General features: G+C 60.1%; 1 protein-coding gene across 4 annotated transcripts in view; it reads right to left on the minus strand.

Moving 5' to 3' along the window:
* The window catches only part of LOC135187722 (NADPH--cytochrome P450 reductase), a 52,325-nt gene extending 47,974 nt beyond the window's left edge, over positions 1-4,351 (minus strand). Inside the window, exon 1 of one of the 4 annotated variants that reach the window (XM_064166703.1) lies at positions 4,258-4,351. The gene's annotated coding sequence lies outside the window, so the exon portion shown is untranslated. The remainder of the gene's footprint in view (positions 1-4,257) is intronic. The other 3 variants (XM_064166704.1, XM_064166705.1, XM_064166706.1) reach the window with 3 other exon arrangements.
* Positions 4,352-9,893: the final 5,542 nt, after the last annotated feature.

Below are 9,893 nucleotides of genomic sequence, written 5' to 3' on the forward strand. Positions count from 1 at the left end.
CACTCTCCTCCTCCAAGGCTTTCACACCAGAAGATTAAGAGAAAACACTCATCTGTGTCAGTTTTAGTGCTATCATAGAATTGCTTCTGTTGGAAGAGACCTCTCAGATCGAGTGCAGCCCTGAAGCCAGCACTGCCAGGGGACCACCGAACCGTGCTCCTCAGCACCACATCTCCAGGGCTCTGAAACCCCTCCAGGGATGAGGACTCCATCACTGCCCTAGACAGCTTTGGCCAGGCCTTGACAATCCTTTTAGGGAAGAAATTGTTCCTCATGGCCAACCTAAACCTCCCCGAGCAAAACTTGAGGCCATTTCCTCTTGTCCTACTGCTTCTTTCCTGGGATAAGAGACCAACTCCCAGCTGTCTCCCTGAGGTCTCTCCTCAGCCAGGCTGAACACTGCCAGTTCCCTCAGCTGCTCCTCCCCAGCCCTGTTCTCCAGACCCTTCCCCAGCTTTGTTGCCCTTCTCTGGACCTGCTCAGCCCCTCAACGTCCTTCTCAGAATGAAGGCTCAAAAGCCAACCCCAGGATTTGAGATGTGGCCTCATCAGTCCCACTGTACTGGGGCAGAGTTGCTTGCAAATGTACTCTCATACACCAACACATCCAGGGGCTCCACAGAGGCCTCTTGCAATCACCTGTGCCATGCACACCCTGTTTCAGTGCCAGCAGCCAGCACAAGATGCATCTGAAGGAAAGCCCAAGAGTCTTCCTGGGACAATGTCAGGTTCTCCAGCAGAGAGAAACCTCCCATTTCCTCCTCTGCAGCAGGTGAAGCTGTGGCTTTGCTCTGTGTGTGTCCAGAACAGCTGATGGGGATTGCTCACAGGAATGTTTTCGTGGCTATGTCACAACAGCCCCAGGAGGAGGCCAGGATCTAACGGGATGGCAGCCTGGCCACAGCAGCGCGACCTGCTCCTGCCGCAGCTCAGCTAGGGGAGGAAACCACCACTGCCAGCAATCAATACTGGAAGAGGGCACCAGGCACCAAAGGCATGTGTGCACAGGGCACCCCACTCGTGCATTAAAGCTCCCCACCGGGATCCACACCAAGCACTCTGCAAGCACAGAGTGCCAGGTTGGAAGGGACCCCCAGGACCATCTGGTCCAAGCTTTTGAGGTGACAGCAGAGCTGCAAAGAGCTGGCCCAGCACCCAGGCAAGCTGAGCCTTCAAACTGTCCAATGTAGGGCAATCCTCTGCTTCCCTTGGGAGATCATAGAATCATAGAACCAACAGGTTGCAAGAGAGCTCCAAGCTCATCCAGCCCAACCTAGCACCCAGCCCCATCCAGTCAACAAGACCATGGCACTAAGTGCCTCATCCAGTCTTCTCTTGAACACCTCCAGGGATGGTGACTCCACCACCTCCCTGGGCAGCCCATTCCAGTGCCAATCACTCTCTCTGTGAAGAACTTCCTCCTAACATCCAGACCTGGCACAACTTGAGGCTGTGTCCCCTTGTTCTATTGCTGCTTGCCTGGCAGCAGAGCCCAACCCCACCTGGCTACAGCCTCCCTTTGGATAGTTGTAGTCAGCAATGAGCTCTGCCCTGAGCCTCCTCTGCTGCAGGCTGCACACCCCCAGCTCCCTCAGCCTCTCCTCACAGGGCTGTGCTCCAGGCCCTTCACCAGCCTTGTTGCCCTTCTCCAAACACCTTCCAGCACCTCAAATCTCTCTTGAATTGAGGGGCCCAGAACTGGACACAGCACTCCAGGGGTGGCCTGACCAGTGTTGAGTACAGGGGAAGAAGAACCTCCCTTGTCCTGCTGCCCACACTGCTCCTGAGCCAGCCCAGGATGCCATTGGCTCTCTTGGCCACCTGGGCACACTGCTGGCTCATCTTCAGCTACTATCCACCAGTACCCCTAGGTCTCTCTCTGCCTGGCTGCTCTCAGCCACTCTGTCCCCAGCCTGTAGTGTTGCTTGGGGTTGTTGTGGCCAAAGTGCAGGACCTGACTGCTCTCATAGGGAAACATTTTCTCCTGGAGTTCAGTGGGAATCTCCCCAGCAGTAACCTGTCTCCATCACCTCTTGCCTTTTTCATGGCACTCCTTGTGAAAAGGGAGTCTGCATCCTGCTGGTAGCCACTGCTGATGCACTGCTCCATGGCAATAAAGCCTCCCCTAAGCCTTCTCAAGGCTGAACAAACCCAATTCTCTCTACCTTTCTTCACGTCAGGGCTGCCAGGTGTCTGAGCATTCCCATGGCCCTTCTCTGGACAACCTGGAAAATGGAACAAGTGCTACAACTGCCAACAACATTAAAACTGTTCCACTTCAGAACTGAGAACAGAGACTTGAACCTTCCTTGGGCTTTTCCAGCTCCTCAGCTGGAGAGATGCCTTAAAACAGCTGGAGAAGTACAAACCCAATCCAGTTCTCAGGACTCACTGAGACTAGGCAGAAGAGCTCAGTGATCTCTCTCCTCTCCATGCACCTCTCTAAGCACTGCTCTTCTTCACTCAGAGCCAGCTTAGGCTCTGGTCTCAACACTGGCAGAGCAAAGCACAGCCCAAGCTGCACCAGCCACGCTCACTCCTGTCAGGCAGACAACTTCCCCAAAAGCAATCCCACACTGCTGAGTAACTCTCAGCACTCCAGCCCAGGTGTCTCCACCCCTGGCAGCTTTTAAACGCCCAAAGAAGGGCTTTTCCATTATTGCCTTCAACAAGCAGATTCCCTAAGGGAGTAACCTCACTCTCCAAAACAATTCCATTGGGAAAAGGCACGGGCAGAGAGCCTCTCAACAGCCCAGAAGCCTACAAAGAGAAGCAGGCAGAAGAGCAAACTACCCAGTTCTGCCGAGAAGAGCCAGGGAAATCAGTTCACTTAAGGCTCTTAAGCAGCCACAGAGCTGTGGAAGCAAGATGGGGACAAGGAGGCACCACCTCGGAGCACCCCCCACACACATCCCGGGTTGTCCACCCTGCCTTGCACCCCTTCCTCAGCCCCATGAAGTGGGACCCTGCTGCCAGGGTGCTGGCTACACCCCTACCCCACAGCTCCGGGCAGGATGGGGCACACCCCCACATCCCCCAAACAACACAGGTCCTAGTCACACCAGCTCACATACATGCGACCCTGCCACAACTGTCTCCTCTGTGCCACCAGACCCCACCCCAAACACCTGCGGGCTTCAGTCACCTCAGTCCCCCTCAAATCAATCTCTGTCCATACAACGGGAGGGGGCCACTCACAACAGCCCCCCCAGCATCCCAGTCCTCCCAGTAACAGGGGCTAGCAGCACACACCCCTTCCTCCCCACACCACAGGGGCTCACTCATCCCAGCACCCTCGCAAGCGATGTCAGCCCTCCCCTCTCCATCACATCCGAGCTCGGTCACCCCTCAACCATCACAGAGGGCCCCCAAGCCCGGCCCCCAGCAGCCACAGGGACCCACGGCCCCGGGCCCCGCAGCAGCCACAGGGGACCCCCCGGTCTGCCGCTCCTTCAGCTGTAGGGGGACGGCCGAGCCGAGTTCCCCTTCACCCGCAGAGGACCCCTGAGCCATACTCCGTTTCAACCACAAGGACCCTTTGGCGAACCTCTCATCAGCCACAGAGGACACCCCAGGCCCAGATTCCCCTCGCCCGCAGGGGACCTCCTAGCCAAGCTCATCTCGGGCACAGTGACCGCTCAAACGCGGGCCCCAGTCACCCACAGTGAACCCCTTGGCCAAGCTCCTCTCACCCACAGAGGAACCCCGGATTCGGACTCCCCCTAACCCACAGGAGACCCCCAGGGCCGAGCTCCCCTCACACACAGGAGACCCCCAGGTTCGAGCTCCCCTCACCCACAGGAGACCCCCAGGTTCGAGCTCCCCTCACCCACAGGAGACCCCCAGGTTCGAGCTCCCCTCACACACAGGAGACCCCCAGGGCCGAGCTCCCCTCACCCACAGGAGACCCCCAGGGCCGAGCTCCCCTCACCCACAGGAGACCCCCAGGGCCGAGCTCCCCTCACCCACAGGAGAACCCCAGGTTCGAGCTCCCCTCACCCACAGGAGACCCCCAGGTTCGAGCTCCCCTCACCCACAAGAGACCCCCAGGGCCGAGCTCCCCTCACCCACAGGAGACCCCCAGGCCCGAGCTCCCCTCACACACAGGAGACCCCCAGGGCCGAGCTCCCCTCACACACAGGAGACCCCCAGGGCCGAGCTCCCCTCACCCACAGGAGACCCCCAGGCCCGGCCTCATCCAGAGGGGACCCGCGCACCCCTCACCCATGAGGGACGAGCCCGAGCCCCGGCACCCACCGCCCGGCACCCACCGCCCGGCGCAGCGCCGCCCGTCCGCCGCTCCTGGCAGCCCCGCAGCCCCGGCGCGGCCGGCACGTACGGAGGGCTGCACCACTCGGGCCCAGGACGAGGGGGCGACACGCTCCGCCCCCGCCGCCCGCCAATGGGCTGAGGCCGCCCGCCCGTGGCGATCCCCCCTCTGCTGCTGCGGGTGGTACGGCCCCGCCGCGCCCGGCCCTGGGCGGCCTTAAAGGGGAAGGATCGGAGGGAGGAGAGCAGGGGAAGGGGGCCCGAGGAGGGGAAAGGGAAGGGAAGGGAAGGGAAGGGAAGGGAAGGGAAGGGAAGGGAAGGGAAGGGAAGGGAAGGGAAGGGAAGGGAAGGGAAGGGAAGGGAAGGGAAGGGAAGGGAAGGGAAGGGAAGGGAAGGGAAGGGAAGGGAAGGGAAGGGAAGGGAAGGGAAGGGAAGGGAAGGGAAGGGAAGGGAAGGGAAGGGAAGGGAAGGGAAGGGAAGGGAAGGGAAGGGAAGGGAAGGGAAGGAAGGGAAGGGAAGGGAAGGGAAGGGAAGGGAAGGGAAGGGAAGGGAAGGGAAGGGAAGGGAAGGGAAGGGAAGGGAAGGGAAGGGAAGGGAAGGGAAGGGAAGGGAAGGGAAGGTCGTCAAGGAGGAGGGGTGGTGGTCGTGGTCGTGGCGGGAGTCAAGGGTGGGTCAAGGTGGGGGGCTCAGGCTTTGGCATAGCTGGGGGGGGATCAAGCTTGGAGGCCAACACTGCAGTTGCAGGGGGTGTGGACTTGGGCGAGCACCGGGATGAAGGTGGAGTCAGGGATGGGGTTAAGGCAGAGCGAACTGAATCGCGGTTTGGTGTCGGCAGGGTGAGGTCTGGGGTCAGAGTGGGGTTGGGGTTTGGTGTCAGGGCCCGGTTTAGGGTCACAGTGGGGCCAGAGTGCAAAGCAGCTTTGGCCACAGGCTCTGTCAGTCCAGGGCCCACAGACCCAGGCACCCCAGCGGTGCCCACAGTGGGCTGGAGACCCCCAGGGTGGAGGCTGGCACCCAGCAGTGGGGCACCGGGGTGGTGTGGGCTGCTCTGTTGTTCAGCTTACTGCCACAGCAAGTGAATGCTCCTGGCTGAGCCAGGAGCCAGAGGAGGTGAGGGGATTGAGTCCAGCATCAGTGAGTTTGCAGATGACACCAAGCTAGGAGCAGCTGTGGAGCTGTTGGAGGGTAGGAGAGCCCTGCAGAGGGACCTGGCCAGGCTGCATGGGTGGGCAGAGGCCAATGGGATGAGATTTAACAAGGCCAAGGGCAGGGTTCTGCACTTTAGCAACAACAACCCCAAGCAGCACTACAGGCTGGGGCCAGAGTGGCTGAGAGCAGCCAGGCAGAGAGGGAGCTGGGGGTGGTGGGAGAGAGGAGCTGCAGAGGAGGCAGCAGTGCCCAGGTGGGCAGCAGAGCCAATGGCATCCTGGGCTGGCTCAGGAGCAGTGTGGGCAGCAGGACAAGGGAGGTTCTTGTGCCCCTGTGCTCAGCACTGCTCAGGCCACACCTTGAGTACTGTGTCCAGTTCTGGGCCCCTCAATTCAAGAGAGACGTTGAGGTGCTGGAATGTGTCCAGAGAAGGGCAACGAAGCTGGTGAGGGGCCTGGAACACAAATCCTATGAGGAGAGGCTGAGGGAGCTGGGGGTGTTTAGCCTGGAGAAGAGGAGGCTCAGAGGTGATCTTATTACTGTCTACAACTACCTGAAGGGACATTGTAGCCAGGTGGGGGGTGGCCTCTTCTCCCAGGCAACCAGCAGTAGAACAAGGGGACACAGTCTCAAGTTGTGCCAGGGCAGGTCTAGGCTGGATGTTAGGAGGAAGTTGTTGGCAGAGAGAGTGATTGGCATTGGAATGGGCTGCCCAGGGAGGTGGTGGAGGCACCGTCCCTGGAGCTGTTCAAGCCAAGCCTGGATGAGGCACTTAGTGCCATGGTCTGGTTGGTTGGGCAGGGCTGGGGGCTAGGTTGGGCTGGCTGAGCTTGGAGCTCTCTTCCAACCTGCCTGATTCTATGATTCCATGATTCAGCTCTCAGGATCTCACCTCTGTGGGCAAGAGCAGCAACCAGAGATAAGGCTTGTCAAGACACCCCTAGCCATGGCACTTGGGGGCATGGTTCAGTGCTGTTGGACTGGAGGATCTTAAAGGTCTCTTCCAGCTGAAACAGTTCTCTGATCCTACAATCACACCTGGGGTCACCCCAGGGCTGGTTGCCTGCCCTGGGCCAGCCTGGAGCTGGCACATGGGAGGTCATGGTCCTGCCACTATCGCGCTGTTGACGCTCGCTTCGGTCAATAAAACCTTCGGGGAGGGTACAAAGTCTGTGCTGGCCCAGCCAGGGCCCCAGGGGACCAGGATGGGTGCAGAGGGGGGGCATGGACTCAGAAAGCACCAGCTTTGTGACAGTGATGCCCAGGACTGCAGAGACACTCCCTTTCATGATGACATGGCTTAGGGGTGTGGGGTGTGCCTGGGCACCGCTGCCACCACACTGGCTCTGGCATGGAGCCTGCAGAAGCTCCTCGGGGTCACTCTGGTTGGTGAATGGCTGTGGGTTAAAGATCACAGTGGCCAGGACACACCTGCACCAGCCCTGAGGGCACAGCAGGACAGAGCTGGCCCATGATTTGGGGTCATCTTCAGCCCACTGGCTGCCCAGGGTAGGGGCAGGAGTTATGGCACAGCCCATCCTGGTCCTGCTCCGTGCTGGCTTCTCATGGCACCCAGCCTGAATCCCCCTCCGGGGCTGTGAGGAAGCCCAACCCCAGAGAATCTGCTGTGTTGGTGCTTCACCTCCACACAGGGCAGGCTGAGCTCACACCTCTGCAGCTTTCCTGCAGCCTTGGCACAGGCTGGGGCCGAGCTTGGAGCCTCCATGGTGTTGGCAAGGAAATTGGAATCCAGCCTCGGAGGCAGTGCTCAGCAGCGACCTGGCCCCAGCACAGCTCACCTGGCCCCAAGGCAGGAGAATCACAGAATCCTAGGATGGCTTCAGTTGGAAGGGACTTTAAACTCCAGCTCCAGCCCCCTGCCATGGGCAGGGACACCTCCCACTAGCCCAGGCTGCCCAAGGCCTCGTCCAGCCTGGCCTTGCACACCTCCCCTGGGCGCTTTGCCGCACATCAGTGAGCAACAGCAAAGCGAATGCAGGCTCAGTGTTCTTCCAACATCCGTGTCAGGCTTCCCCACACCTGCCCCTGCTCCCTGCTGAGCTGCTGATGGAGCTCAGAGCTGGGTCTGCTTCCCCACACCTGCCCCTGCTCCCTGCTGAGCTGCTGATGGAGCTCAGAGCTGGGTCTGCTTCCCCACACCTGCCCCTGCTCCCTGCTGAGCTGCTGATGGAGCTCAGAGCTGGGTCTGCTTCCCCACACCTGTCCCTGCTCCCAGCTGAGCTGCTGATGGAGCTCAGAGCTGGGTCTGCTTCCCCACACCTGCCCCTGCTCCCTGCTGAGCTGCTGATGGAGCTCAGAGCTGGGTCTGCTTCCCCACACCTGCCCTGCTCCCTGCTGAGCTGCTGATGGAGCTCAGAGCTGGGTCTGCTTCCCCACACCTGTCCCTGCTCCCAGCTGAGCTGCTGATGGAGCTCAGAGCTGGGTCTGCTCCCTGCTGAGCTGCTGATGGAGCTCAGAGCTGGGTCTGCTTCCCCAGCTGCCCCTGCTCCCAGCTGAGCTGCTGATGGAGCTCAGAGCTGGTTCTGCTTCCCCACACCTGCCCCTGCTCCCTGCTGAGCTGCTGATGGAGCTCAGAGCTGGTTCTGCTTCCCCACACTGTGGGACCTGTCCCTGCTCCCAGCTGAGCTGCTGATGGAGCTCAGAGCTGGGTCTGCTCCCAGCTGAGCTGCTGATGGAGCTCAGAGCTGGTTCTGCTTCCCCACACCTGCCCCTGCTCCCTGCTGAGCTGCTGATGGAGCTCAGAGCTGGGTCTGCTTCCCCAGCTGCCCCTGCTCCCAGCTGAGCTGCTGATGGAGCTCAGACCTGCCCTGCTCCCTGCTGAGCTGCTGATGGAGCTCAGAGCTGGTTCTGCTTCCCCACACTGTGGGACCTGTCCCTGCTCCCAGCTGAGCTGCTGATGGAGCTCAGAGCTGGGTCTGCTTCCCCAGGTGCCCCTGGCTTTGGTCCCACGCCACGGCGTGTTGAAGAGCAGCGGGAAGGAGCCAGGCTGCCCGGGAGCATCCTTCCCGCGGCAGCACCGGGGTGGCACGGCAGGAGAAGGGGCAGCTCAGCTCCCAGTGCTCGCTCCCAGCCTCCTGTCACTCTGCAGTGACCCAGCAGGACAGAAAGGGACAACCCCAAGGGCATTCCGGACGGTCGGTCCGCTCTGCCTCGGGGACATGCGCAACGATCCTGACCTCCAAAGCGGTGCCAGCGGTGCTGGGGACACCAAAAGCACAGCATGAGAAAGCCCCAGGGACATGCTGCTCTCCAGGGCAGCCAAACCCTGCCAACTCGGCCGCTAGAGATTTTGTTCCCCTTTTATCTTACCCCTTTTTATTCCCTTTGTGAGCTGCGAGTCTCTGCCTCCCCTCCAAGGCAAGGTCCTGGTATTGCAGCTCGGCACCAGCAGCATCGCTCTGAGCTCAGCCAAGGGATAAACCCCAAAGGGCTGACGAGTCTCACCTGCTCCCTGGCAAACTGAATTCCTCCTTTCAGCCTTCACACGTCTGCAGAGGTCTCGTCCTGACTCCATCCCTCCCTCCCAGCAACTTCCCTTCCCTAGGCAAGGAGTTTGAGTTTGCCACCAGCCCTGGGAGCTGGTTGGATTCCACTGCTGGAGAAGCTGAAGGTCTTCAGCAGATTTATAGGACAGCATTTTGCTGTGAAACAGCTGCCCTGAGGAAAGGCAGGGACCAGACCTTGCTGGGAGTCATCTTTAGCCTTGCAAACAGCTGCCCAAGGCCATTGAACACAGGGATGGCACATTCCAAGTGGTGGATGTGGTTTAGCCCCAGGCAGACAAACCACAGCTCTCTTTTGGCTGGGGGAAAAAAAAACCTTTCAGATCATCGAGGCCAAGCCTTAGCCCAGCCCTGGCACCACTGAACCATGCCCCTCAGCACCACATCTCCAGGGCTTTGGCTCTCTGCAGAGATGGGGACTCCACCACTGCCCTGGGCAGCCTGGGCCAAGCCTTGATGACCCTTTGGAGGAAGAAATTGTTCCTCATGGCCAACTTAGACCTCCCCTAGCAAAGCTTGAGGTCTTTTCCCCTTCTTTCCTGAGAGAAGAGTCCAACCCCCACCTGGCTCCAGCTTCCTCTCAGGGAGCTGTAGAGAGCAATGAGGTCTCCTCTCAGCCTCTTCTTCTGCAGACTGAACCCCCCCAGATCCCTCAGCTGCTCCTGCCCAGCCCCAGACTCTTCCCCAGCTTTGTTGCCCTTCCCTGGACCTGCTCTTGGTCCTTCTTGGAGTGAGAGCTCAAAACCTGACACCAGGATTTGAGGTGTGGCTTCCCCAGTGCCCAGCTCAGAAGAATGATTCCTGCCCTGCTCCTGCTGGCCACACCACTGCTGACCCAGGCCAGGCTGCTGGTGTCCTTCTTGCCCACCTGGGCACAGCCTGGCTCATCTTCAGCTGTCAACCAACACCCCCAGATCTTTCTCTGGTGGGCAGTTTCCAGCCACTCTGCCC

This window comes from Pogoniulus pusillus, chromosome 27 (assembly GCF_015220805.1).
Source record: "Pogoniulus pusillus isolate bPogPus1 chromosome 27, bPogPus1.pri, whole genome shotgun sequence".
NCBI lineage: Eukaryota > Metazoa > Chordata > Aves > Piciformes > Lybiidae > Pogoniulus > Pogoniulus pusillus.